Source organism: Mustela nigripes, chromosome 7, assembly GCF_022355385.1.
Source record: "Mustela nigripes isolate SB6536 chromosome 7, MUSNIG.SB6536, whole genome shotgun sequence".
In the NCBI taxonomy this organism is placed as follows: Eukaryota; Metazoa; Chordata; class Mammalia; order Carnivora; family Mustelidae; genus Mustela; species Mustela nigripes.
This window is the reverse complement of record NC_081563.1, coordinates 50,019,719-50,030,048: the sequence shown is the minus strand read 5'-3', so window position 1 is coordinate 50,030,048 and position 10,330 is coordinate 50,019,719.

The window sequence follows — 10,330 nt, the reverse complement described above, 5'->3', positions numbered from 1 at the left end:
ATAAATGGGATTACACAATATATGGTCTTTTGACTGGCTTCTTTCACTTAGTATATAATGTTTTCAAGTTTCAACAACATTGTAGCATTTAACAGTACTTCCTTCTTTTTTATGGCTGAAGAATATTCCATTGTATTAGTATACTTATTTTGTCTGCCCATTCATCAGGTTGATGGGCATGGAGTTGTGTCTACTTTTTGGCTATTATAATTAGTGCTGCTACAAACGTTCCTGTAGTAGTTTTTCTATGGACAAATGTGTTCATTTCTTTCAGGTATTATACCTAGGACTGTCTGGGTCATGTGGTAACTATACATTCAACTTTTCGAGGAACTCCCAAACTGTTTTCTGAATTGGCAGCACCACTTTACATTCACACTGGCACATGTCTGGAGGTTCTAATATTTCCATATTCTTGATGACATTTTCTATCGTCTTTTTTTTTTTTTAAGTGTTTTCAGGTGCATTTACCTTTTTTTTTTTTTTTTTTAAGATTCACTTATTTATTTTACACACAGAGAGAGTGAGTATGCAAGCAGTTGGAGGGGGAGACAGAGAAAAATCTCAAGCAGACTCCCCATGGAGGATGGAGCCCAATGAGGGGCTCTAGATGGGGCTTGGTGTGGGGTTTGATCCCTGACCCCAAAATCATGACCTGAGCTGAAATCAAGAGTCCTCACTCAACTGACTGAGCCACCCAGCTGCCTGACTGTTGTCTTTTTTTTATTGTTGCTATCTTAGTGGATGTGAAGTGATAATCTCATTGTGACTTTGATTTGAATGTCCCTGTTGGCAGCTGTTGAGAATCTTTTCATCTGCTTATTGACCATGTGAAAGGAATTTATTTTTATCTTCCTTTAAAGTTATCTTAAACCCTCAAAGGATGATACAACAACCTAAAAGGTGTTCCAGTTCAATAACATAGTTCACTGTCTCCATGACATCACCATCTCTTTGTTCCTCAACCCTCATCAGTCCAGAGTCTGCACTCCACTTGACCTCCTGAAAAAATTTGTCTCATCAAACTCTCCAGTGTCTTAGCTTCTAAATTCCATGGGTATTTTTCAGTCCTTATCTTACTTGCCACTTGGTTCTATCTGACCCATCCTACCAGACTTCTCATTTGATCACAGTGATTTCATTTTTCAAAAACCTCTTTCTTAAAAAACAAAAAACCTCTTTCTTATTCCCTGTGATCTGGTTTCTATAAGGCAAGAGTGGGGGCACAGAAAGGTGAAGACCATGGCCAGAATGTTGTAACAGTTTATTTTAGTCACACTTGTTTGGTAGCAAGTGACAGAAATCCACACTGTTTGTGCTTCCATCTGAGCTGTCTTATATTTGCTTTCCCACTAGACTGTGAGATTGTTTAAAAAGAAAATCTTTTTAAAAATAAAAAAGTAAAGCAAAATAGAAAAGAGTGACTATGACTATTTGTGTTTGAAACGTGCCAGTGCTGCTTAATAATATAACATTTTAAGTATTTTATAACCCTTTGCCTCGGTTTTTTCATCTGTAAAATCGGGAACAACCTTATAGGGTTGTGTTCAGCTATATGAGTTCAGGTACAGAACTCATTTTAGACTATTCTTGGAACATATACTGGATTAACTTTTGCTATTTAAAACAGAAGAAATTTTGACACGTCTTATTGAGACAGAGAAACTGAAGGGACCCTGTGGGGGGAAAAAAGCTGGTTTTGGGTTTTTTTTTCCCCCTCTTTGCTTCTCTTCTGGCTTCTGCCTTGCTAGGACCTGCACCCCTACCTCAGTCTATATACACCTTGTAATGCGATAGCATATGTCCTCCTTGTAAGGGACAAAAAGATAATGATGTCTCTGGAGTCTTCCAGTACCATAGATAACATCTAAGGAGTAACTGTATGAGGTCATTATAAAGGTTCTCTAACACCACTGACTCCAAATACCTTGATGCCTACACCTGGCTTCAGGGAATGAGGGACTTATGGACACCTGGATCCTGTCCTTGTTCTGATCAGTTCCTGGATGCCTGAGAGGTCTATACCAGACCACAGTCGCTAATAAAACCCCAGGACCCAAGTAAAGATAAGACTTATACTCCTCTCCCTTCCAAATCTCTTGGATGCTCTGCCTATATCTCTCACACTCTCTCTGCATATATATCTTCAATAAACTCTGCTCTCACCTACTGCTGGCTCAGGTTTGATTTCCGTCCTGTATGAAGCCCAGGACCCTCTTCGCTAGTCCTGCAGGAACCCCTCTGGGTCCTTGGACCAGGCCTACCCACGTCATTATCCCCTCTATTGGATCGCCAGCTTCCTGACAGCAAATCCCTGATTTATTTACCTTTGTGTTTTACCCATGTCTACTGTGGGGACTTGTGTCAGTGTAGATACTCAGAAAATACATGCTACGTGAGTGCAATTGGATAGCTGGCTATATATTATCTTTATTTATTATTTTTAAAAGATTAATCTATTTATTTTAGAGAGTTGAGGCAGGGAGGAAGGGCAGAGGAAGAGGGAAAGAGACTCTCAAGCAGATTCCGTGCTAAGCACAGAACTGGACTTGGAGCCCAGTCCCACGACCCGGAGACCATGACCTGAACCAATATCGAGCCAGATACCCAACCAATTGAGCCACCAAGGCACCACTATATATAACTTTAGACTAGTTCCTTAACTGATGTGGCTCCTGAATTTCAGCAGTTTTGTGTAGCTTGGGAAATGGTTATATCTGTTTGCCCAGAATGTACATGCTCACCTTTTTTTGTTTGTTTTGTTTTGTCTTTTATCTACCATGGGTTTCCCTAGTGGGGAACAATTTTTGATCAAATGGCTGTAAAATGACCATATATGGCAGTACATATGTTCTGGGAGGGATGGAAGTGCCTTCCCCAGACACTTTTACAAGGAAGTCATGTGGGGAAACCACAGAACTATATCACTAGGATACTGGAGGGAAAGTCAAGGGAAGTCCTAGGCTGGTTCTGTACCCTTGGCTTCTGAGAAAGAACACAGCCAGTAAATGCTAGAGCAGTGGTAAACTGGAAACTAGCTCTATGTGTTTTGGATACCCACGTGTTTTCCATGAGAATTTTTTGTATTTTCGGCTTGTTGTACACATGTTCTCTCTCTCACACACACAATTATTCTAGACCATGTAGTCTCATAGAATTACAATGTGAGCCACATGTATAATTTGAAAACTTCTAGGAATATATATAATTTTTTTAAGGCTTTATTTATTTGAGAGAGAGAGAAAGAGCATGAGCTGGGGCCATGGACAAAGGGAGAGGGAGAAGCATACTCCCCAGTGCCCCTGTGATGCTGGGGCTCGATGATCCCATGACCCTGGGATCATGACCTGAGCCGAAGGCAGACGCTTAACACTGAGCTACCCAGGTGCTCCTCTAGGATATATATATTTTAAAAAGCAAAAATAAACACAAGCCAAAACCCAGGTGGAATTAATTTTATTTAACCCAATATACTCCAAATAATGTGATTTTAACATGAAATTGATTTTTAAAATATTGAATGAGCCACACTGCTTTTATTCATTCTAAGTCATCAAAATATGATATGAGTGTGTTTTACATACACGCAACTTAATTCAGACTATCCATATTTCAAGGGCTCCGTAGCCACATATGGCTAGCGGCTGCCATACGGGACAGTGTAGTTCTAGACCAACTGTATGACCCTCCGATGACACAACTTCAGTACCGTGGGTCCATTTGTGCTTGCTCTATTCAGCACCAAAGTGCCAAGTTGTCATGATCGAATGAAACATTAACAGAAGCAAATGATACGAAAACAATGCATTAGCCCGAAGTGACAGCTACATGATGCCATGTCGGGATGAAGAAACCAAGGAAAAGGAAAATGATGGGAGAACAGAGTCATGGCTTAGTAGATGGTGGTGCAGAATGCTCGGCGCAGAAGAACTTGCCCCATACCTGTCACTACTGTATTCATGTCGCATGACTTCATTTCACCTAAGTATAACCCGTCACATTAAGTGATGCTGGTAATTTGATTTTATTAACTTCAGTAGTTTTGTTGGTGTTTAATTTCTAACATTGTTTTCTGATAGCTGTAAAAAGCTATAAACACAAAAACACATATGGATTTATAGTTTTATAATAACTTATATTATTTAAACAATGTAATTACCATGAAAATGTTTCCCAACAGCATGGGGAGAAAGGAATGCATGAAAATTCTTCCCTCTTTTAATAGGATTGTTCAAGTTGGGCATCTCCCCCGAGGGTATGAAAGGCCACTCAGTTATCTAAAAAAAACCTTTCAGGATAGCTAGATTGGGGGTGGGGGAAGTGAGGAATCACAGGGATTTGGGGAAAAACCTAGGTCAATATTTGATCAGGATATCAACATATTTCACTTAGGAATCAAAGATTAGATTTCTGAGTTGGGAGAGGGAGATCTCGAGCTAATTGCCAATTGCTGCAGGGCAATCTCTCCCTTCCTGGGCCAGCACACAGCCTATAGTTTACAAAGACTGGGGAGGTGTACTCGCTCCTTGGCTCAGTTGCCTAAAGAGATCATTACCCACCATCTGTTCACAGCAGATGCTGAAAGCAGAAGCTAAGCGGTAAATTATAAAGTAGCCAGTACTGCCTTTTCTGAACTTCTCCCAGCCCCCCAACCGCCACCCCCAGTCATCACGCAGTTCCCCTTTCCAGCTCTCTTGGACAGAATTTGCAACCTTGCATTTTCATTCTGTGTCAGAGTCCTAGACAGGACACTGACATCATTCACCGAACTCCCGCTTTGCCACACCAACCTCACCCACAGGCAGGGCCTCTTTCCACGTGGCTCACGGCAAGATGCTGCCTCACCCGGGCTAGCAAGGTCTCTCAGCAGCAGCTTCTGTTTCAGCTCCTGCCACAAGTGAGTGAAAAAAGACCAGCAGTAAAGTTGCTAAGCTGTCCTTGCCCATTCTCGCAGGGCTCAGGTGTTAGATTGTGAAAGAGAAATCCCAATGTATCAGACACCAAAAAAAGAAAGCCAAGAAGCCCAATGAAAGTTTCCGCTCTGAACATATCTGAAGTCTGGGGTGCCAGGGTGGCTCAATCGGTTAAGCGTCTGCCTTCGGCTCAGGTCATAATCCCCAGGATCCTGGGATCCAGCCCCACATGTGTCTCCTTACTGGGCAAGGAGTCTGCTTCTCCCTCTCTGCCTGCCGCTCACCCTGCTTGCGCCCCCCCCCCCCCAATAAATAAATAAAATTTTGAAAAAGGAAATATCTTTTAAGGTCAGCCCTCTGCCAGTCACCTGGACAACACATAGTCCTTGCCCTCCTGGAGCTTCTTCAGTTGGAGAAGCTAGATATTAATCAAATAATCACACAGCTTCTCTTAGGAGGAAAAGCACAGAATGCGTGAAGAGCATTCCAAGAGCATCATGAGAGACATAAGAGAGAGCAGGGAATCTTAGGAGAGGCCACTGAAGCCGAGGCCCCGGAAGATGAGTGAGCCAAGTAAAAAGAGAGGGGAGAGGGTCCGCTCAGAGTCAATAGCATTCATAGGGGCTTGGAAGCAGGTAAGTGATGCCCTGATCCAGGCACCAAAAGAAGTCATCGAATGTGGCAGGCAAGGGGAAAAGTGAAGAGAGCTGAAGGCAGTCAGTAAGAATCTTGGATCTGATGTGAGGCAAGGCGGCCAGTCAGCGAGGGGTTTCTGGAGAAGAACGATGCCAGCTATACTGTAAAGCACCGAGACAGTTAAGGCGCTATTGCCGTTGTCCTGGCGAGAGGTGGAGTTGACCTGGACTGGAGCAGTGGAGATGGGTAGATGGAGCTGAAAGCTATTCTGGAGAAAGAATACGCCTGTCTCAGTGCAGAGCAGGATGGGGTCAAGGCTGGGCCCGTGTTTCTGGCACAAACAACTAACTGGTAGCTGGTTTGTCCCAGTTACTAAGATAGAAAAGACTGGACGAGGCATGTGGGTGGCTCAGTTGGTAAAGCGTCTGCCTTCCGCTCAGCTCATGATCTCCCCACATTGGGCTTCTTGCTCAGCAGGGAGCCTGCTTCTTCCTCTCCGTCTGCCTGCTACTCTCCCTACTTATGCTCGTGCACTCTCTCTCTCTCAAAGAAATAAAATCTTTTTAAAAATGCAAGGAAAAGCAGCTTTGGGCATAGATCAGGAGTTCTGTTCTGAATGAACTAACTCTGAAATGTCGACAACACAGATACACTCAGAGGTGGAGCTCGGGAAAGAGACCAGGTTAGAGCTGAACTGGGGAGTTAGCAGCCACACCTGGCTGGCTCAGTGGGTTAAGCCAGCCTTGGCTCAGGTCATGATCTCAGGGTCCTGGGATTGAGCCCCACGTCCAGCTCCCTGCTCATCGGGGAGCCTGCTTCTCCCTCTCTCTCTCTTCCCCTTCCCCTGCTGGTGCCCTCAATTGCTTGCTCTTTCTCTCTCTCTTTCTCTCAAATACATAAAACCTTCCAAAACAAAACAAAAAAACTTGGGAGTTAGCAGCACATAGATATTTACAGCGATGGCGGGCTAAAATAGCCAAGCGGAGGGCAGAGAGCGCCAGGATAGAAGCTGGTATTTAAAGGTCACATAGAGGGGCGCCTGGGTGGCTTAGTGGGTTAAAGCCTCTGCCTTTGGCTCAGGTCATGATCCCAGGGTCCTGGGATCGAGCCCCACATCGGGCTCTCTGCTCAGCAGGGAGCCTGCTTCCTCCTCTCCCCCTGCCTGCCTCTCTGCCTACTTGTGATCTCTGTCTGTCAAATAAATAAATAAAATCTTTAAAAAAAAAAATAAAGGCCACATAGAGGAGAACTTTGAGAGAAGCAGCCAGAGAAGTAGAAAAGAAAGTAGGAGGGAATCTTAATGAAAGCAAGAGAAGAGTCTTGAAGGATAAGAGAGAGCGTCAATCCTGCTGAATGATCTCGAAGTTTCGGTAAGATGAGGACTAAAGGAAAGTCTGTGAAAGCAGTGACCGCAGAAATCTGACAGCTTTCTCATCTGCAGGCTCCACCTCAGTGATTCAGGACAGAAGCCTTGTAACCGCCATCCCTGTGGGGGAGGGACCTGGGCAGGAACCAGATGTACTGATGAAAACCTCTGTCACCCAGGCATGGCTGCTCTACTCACTCAAGAGTAGCTTTCTCTGAGAGCTGCTCTTTCTTGAGTGAGAAATGGTGAAGAAAATTCGGGTCAAGTTGCCTTCTGCCATGGACACCCTATTGACCCCAAAGTTGCAAATGCCTCTTCTCTCATATTTTTCCACCATTTTACTTTGCTCTATTAACTCTGCCGCTTACCAGCTGGGCACCGTGGGCAAGTTATTTCACCTCTTTGTGTCTTCCTTTCCCCATCGGTAAAATAAGGATAATACTACAACAGGCATGAAGATTAGATAATACATGGAAAACACTTAAAACTCTGCCTCCTATATGTTGGCCATTATTAGTCTCAAAAACAGAGTTTGGGGTGATGACTTCTTTTCTTTTCTCTTAATGTTCAAAAGCAAATTTTCTTGTGTCTTGAAAAAGGAAAGTGTGGGTGTGCCTGGGTGACTCAGTTGGTTGAGCAGCCTACTCTTGGTTTAGGCCCAGGTCATCATCTCAGGGTCCTGAGATCAAGCCCCCCACAGTGTGCTCTCTGCTCAGTGGGAGGTCTGCTTGTGGATTCTCTCTCTCCTTCTGGCCCAGCTCTCTCTAATAATTAAATAAATAAATCTTTAAAAAAAAGAAAGGAAATGAATTTGAAAATTAGATCTGCTATTTATTAACCATGTGATTTTGGGGGAAGTTACTAACCTCTCTGTGCCTTGGTTTCTTGATCTATAAACTAGGAATATTGTAGTATACTACTTTATAGGGTTATTGTGAAGACAAAACAAGTTACTAAGCATAAAGCATTTAGAACATAAAGCCTGGCACATAGTAAGTGCTACTTGTTACTTATGTTGTTCTCTGCAGCAAATCATTCCCCTCAATATTACTACCACCTTTAATCTTCTTTTTTTTTTAAAGATTTTATTTATTTATCAGAGAGAGAGAGGGATTGAGCGAGCACAGGCAGACAGAATGGCAGGCAGAGGCAGAGGGAGAAGCAGGCTCCCTGCTGAGCAAGGAGCCCGATGTGGGACTCGACCCCAGGACGCTGGGATCATGACCTGAGCCGAAGGCAGCTGCTTAACCAACTGAGCCACCCAGGCGTCCCGGTACCACCTTTAATCTTAAATGGAATAAAGTCAGGACAAATAGAAAGTGTGTAGGATTATTTTCATGATCAAACACATGTTGTGGGTGCCTGGGTGGCTCAATGGGTTGAGCTGCTGCCTTCGGCTCAGGTCATGATCTCAGGGTCCTGGGATAGAGTCCCGCATCGGGCTTTCTACTCAGCAGGGAGCCTGCTTCCTCCTCTCTCTCTTTCTGCCTGCCTCTCTGCCTACTTGTGATCTCTCTCTGTCAAATAAAAAAAAAAAAAACACATGTTGTAATTGATTTATAATTAATTATAAGGAAATAATAAGCAAGAACATCCCAGGTTGGCATCCAAGTACTGAAGTATGGGGGACAAGCAGTATTTTCCATAACAATTCCTGGTGCTGCTCTCAGAACTATGTATTTTTTTTTTTTAAGATTTTATTTATTTGTCAGAGAGAAAGAGAGCGAGCACAGGCAGACAGAATGGCAGGCCGAGGCAGAGGGAGAAGCAGGCTCCCTGCCGAGCAAGGAGCCCAACATGGGACTCAATCCCAGGACGCCGGGATCATGACCTGAGCCGAAGGCAGCTGCCTAACCAACTGAGCCACTCAGGTGTCCCTCAGAACTATGTATTTTTAACCACTCCGATAGAGCATCATTTCTCTCTCTCTATTTTTTTAAAAAAAGATTTGATTTGACAGAGAGATGCAGAAAGAACACAAGGAGACAAAGCAGCAAGCAGAGGGAGAGGGAGAAGCAGGCTCTCTGCTGAGCTGGGAGCCCGATGTGGGACTCAATCCCAGGACCCTGGGATCATGACCTGAACTGAAGACAGCTACTTAACTGACTGAGCCGCCAAGGTGCCCCATATCTCTATTTTTAAAAAAATTTTTTACTTATTTATTTGGGAGAGAGAGAGCAAGTGCACAAGCAGGCAGGGGGCAGAGGGAGAAACATATTCATTGCTGAGCAGGGACCCTGAAGTGAGGCTCAATCATGACCTGAGCCAAAGGCAGACAGACGCTCAACCCACTGTTACCCAGGAGATCCTATCATTTCTATTTAAAAAAAAAAAATCATACAACATTTTTGCAAATGGTAAAAGTTTAATCAGTTCTTTTTAAATGGCCAAACCAAAAAAAAAAAAAAAAAAAAAAAAAGAAGAAGAAGAAGAAGAAGAAGAAAGGAAGAAAAGAAAAGAAGAAGACAAAGAAGAAAGGGAAACAAACGAAGGATTGTTAGAGTATAAGCTTCTGGGAGAATCATGTCCTTAAATGTTCTGTTGCCTTGTCAGGATTCCTTGTTGTACATTCCGGCCACTACATTCTGCCAGATGCCCTGTCTTCCGTCTGACTTAACACAACAACGATAGACATTGGAAGAGCATTGGTCCTAGATGAAGATATACCTATGTTTAATCCTGGCATTGCCATTACAAGCTGGTGATCCTGGGCAAATTACTTCAAATTTGTGAATTTGTCTCTTCCGTAAGAGAATAACAGAATGATGTCACAGGAATGATTTATGTGAGCATATGTAGGGGAAGGATCTAGCACAGTTACTGGCATGTGGCTAATAGTCTACGAACATAGTACCCTTCTTCCCCAACCTCTCACTTCCTGTCCCCTTTCCATTCCTGCCAAATTTGTCAGGTTTACTTACTTCTTAAAATTCTAGGGGTATCTACGTGACTCAGATGGTTAAACATCTGCCTTTGGCTCAGGTCACCCATGGTCTCTGGTTCCTGGGCTTGGAGCCCTCTCCTTCTGCCTCTCCCCTCAGCTCATCATGCTCTCTCTCAAATGAATAAATAAAATCTTTGAAAAAATAAGGAAATTAGAATAAAACTGAATTGCATCACTTCTGGGTACCACACTGACTCCCCCAGATACAGAGGAACCCCTTACACTGAAGGACCCTCAGTTCAAAAGAAAAGAAAGAACCTTGGAAATTCTGGAAAATCTTGGAAATTCTGAGGCTAGTATTCTCCAAACACAAGATTCTTTTTTAAAAATTTTTATTTATTTATTAATTATTTTAAAAAAGATTTTGTTTATTTATTTGACAGACAGAGATCACAAGTAGGCAGAGGCAGGAAGAGAGAGAGGGAGAAGCAGGCTCCCCACCAAGGAGTGTGCCCGATGTGTGGCTCAATC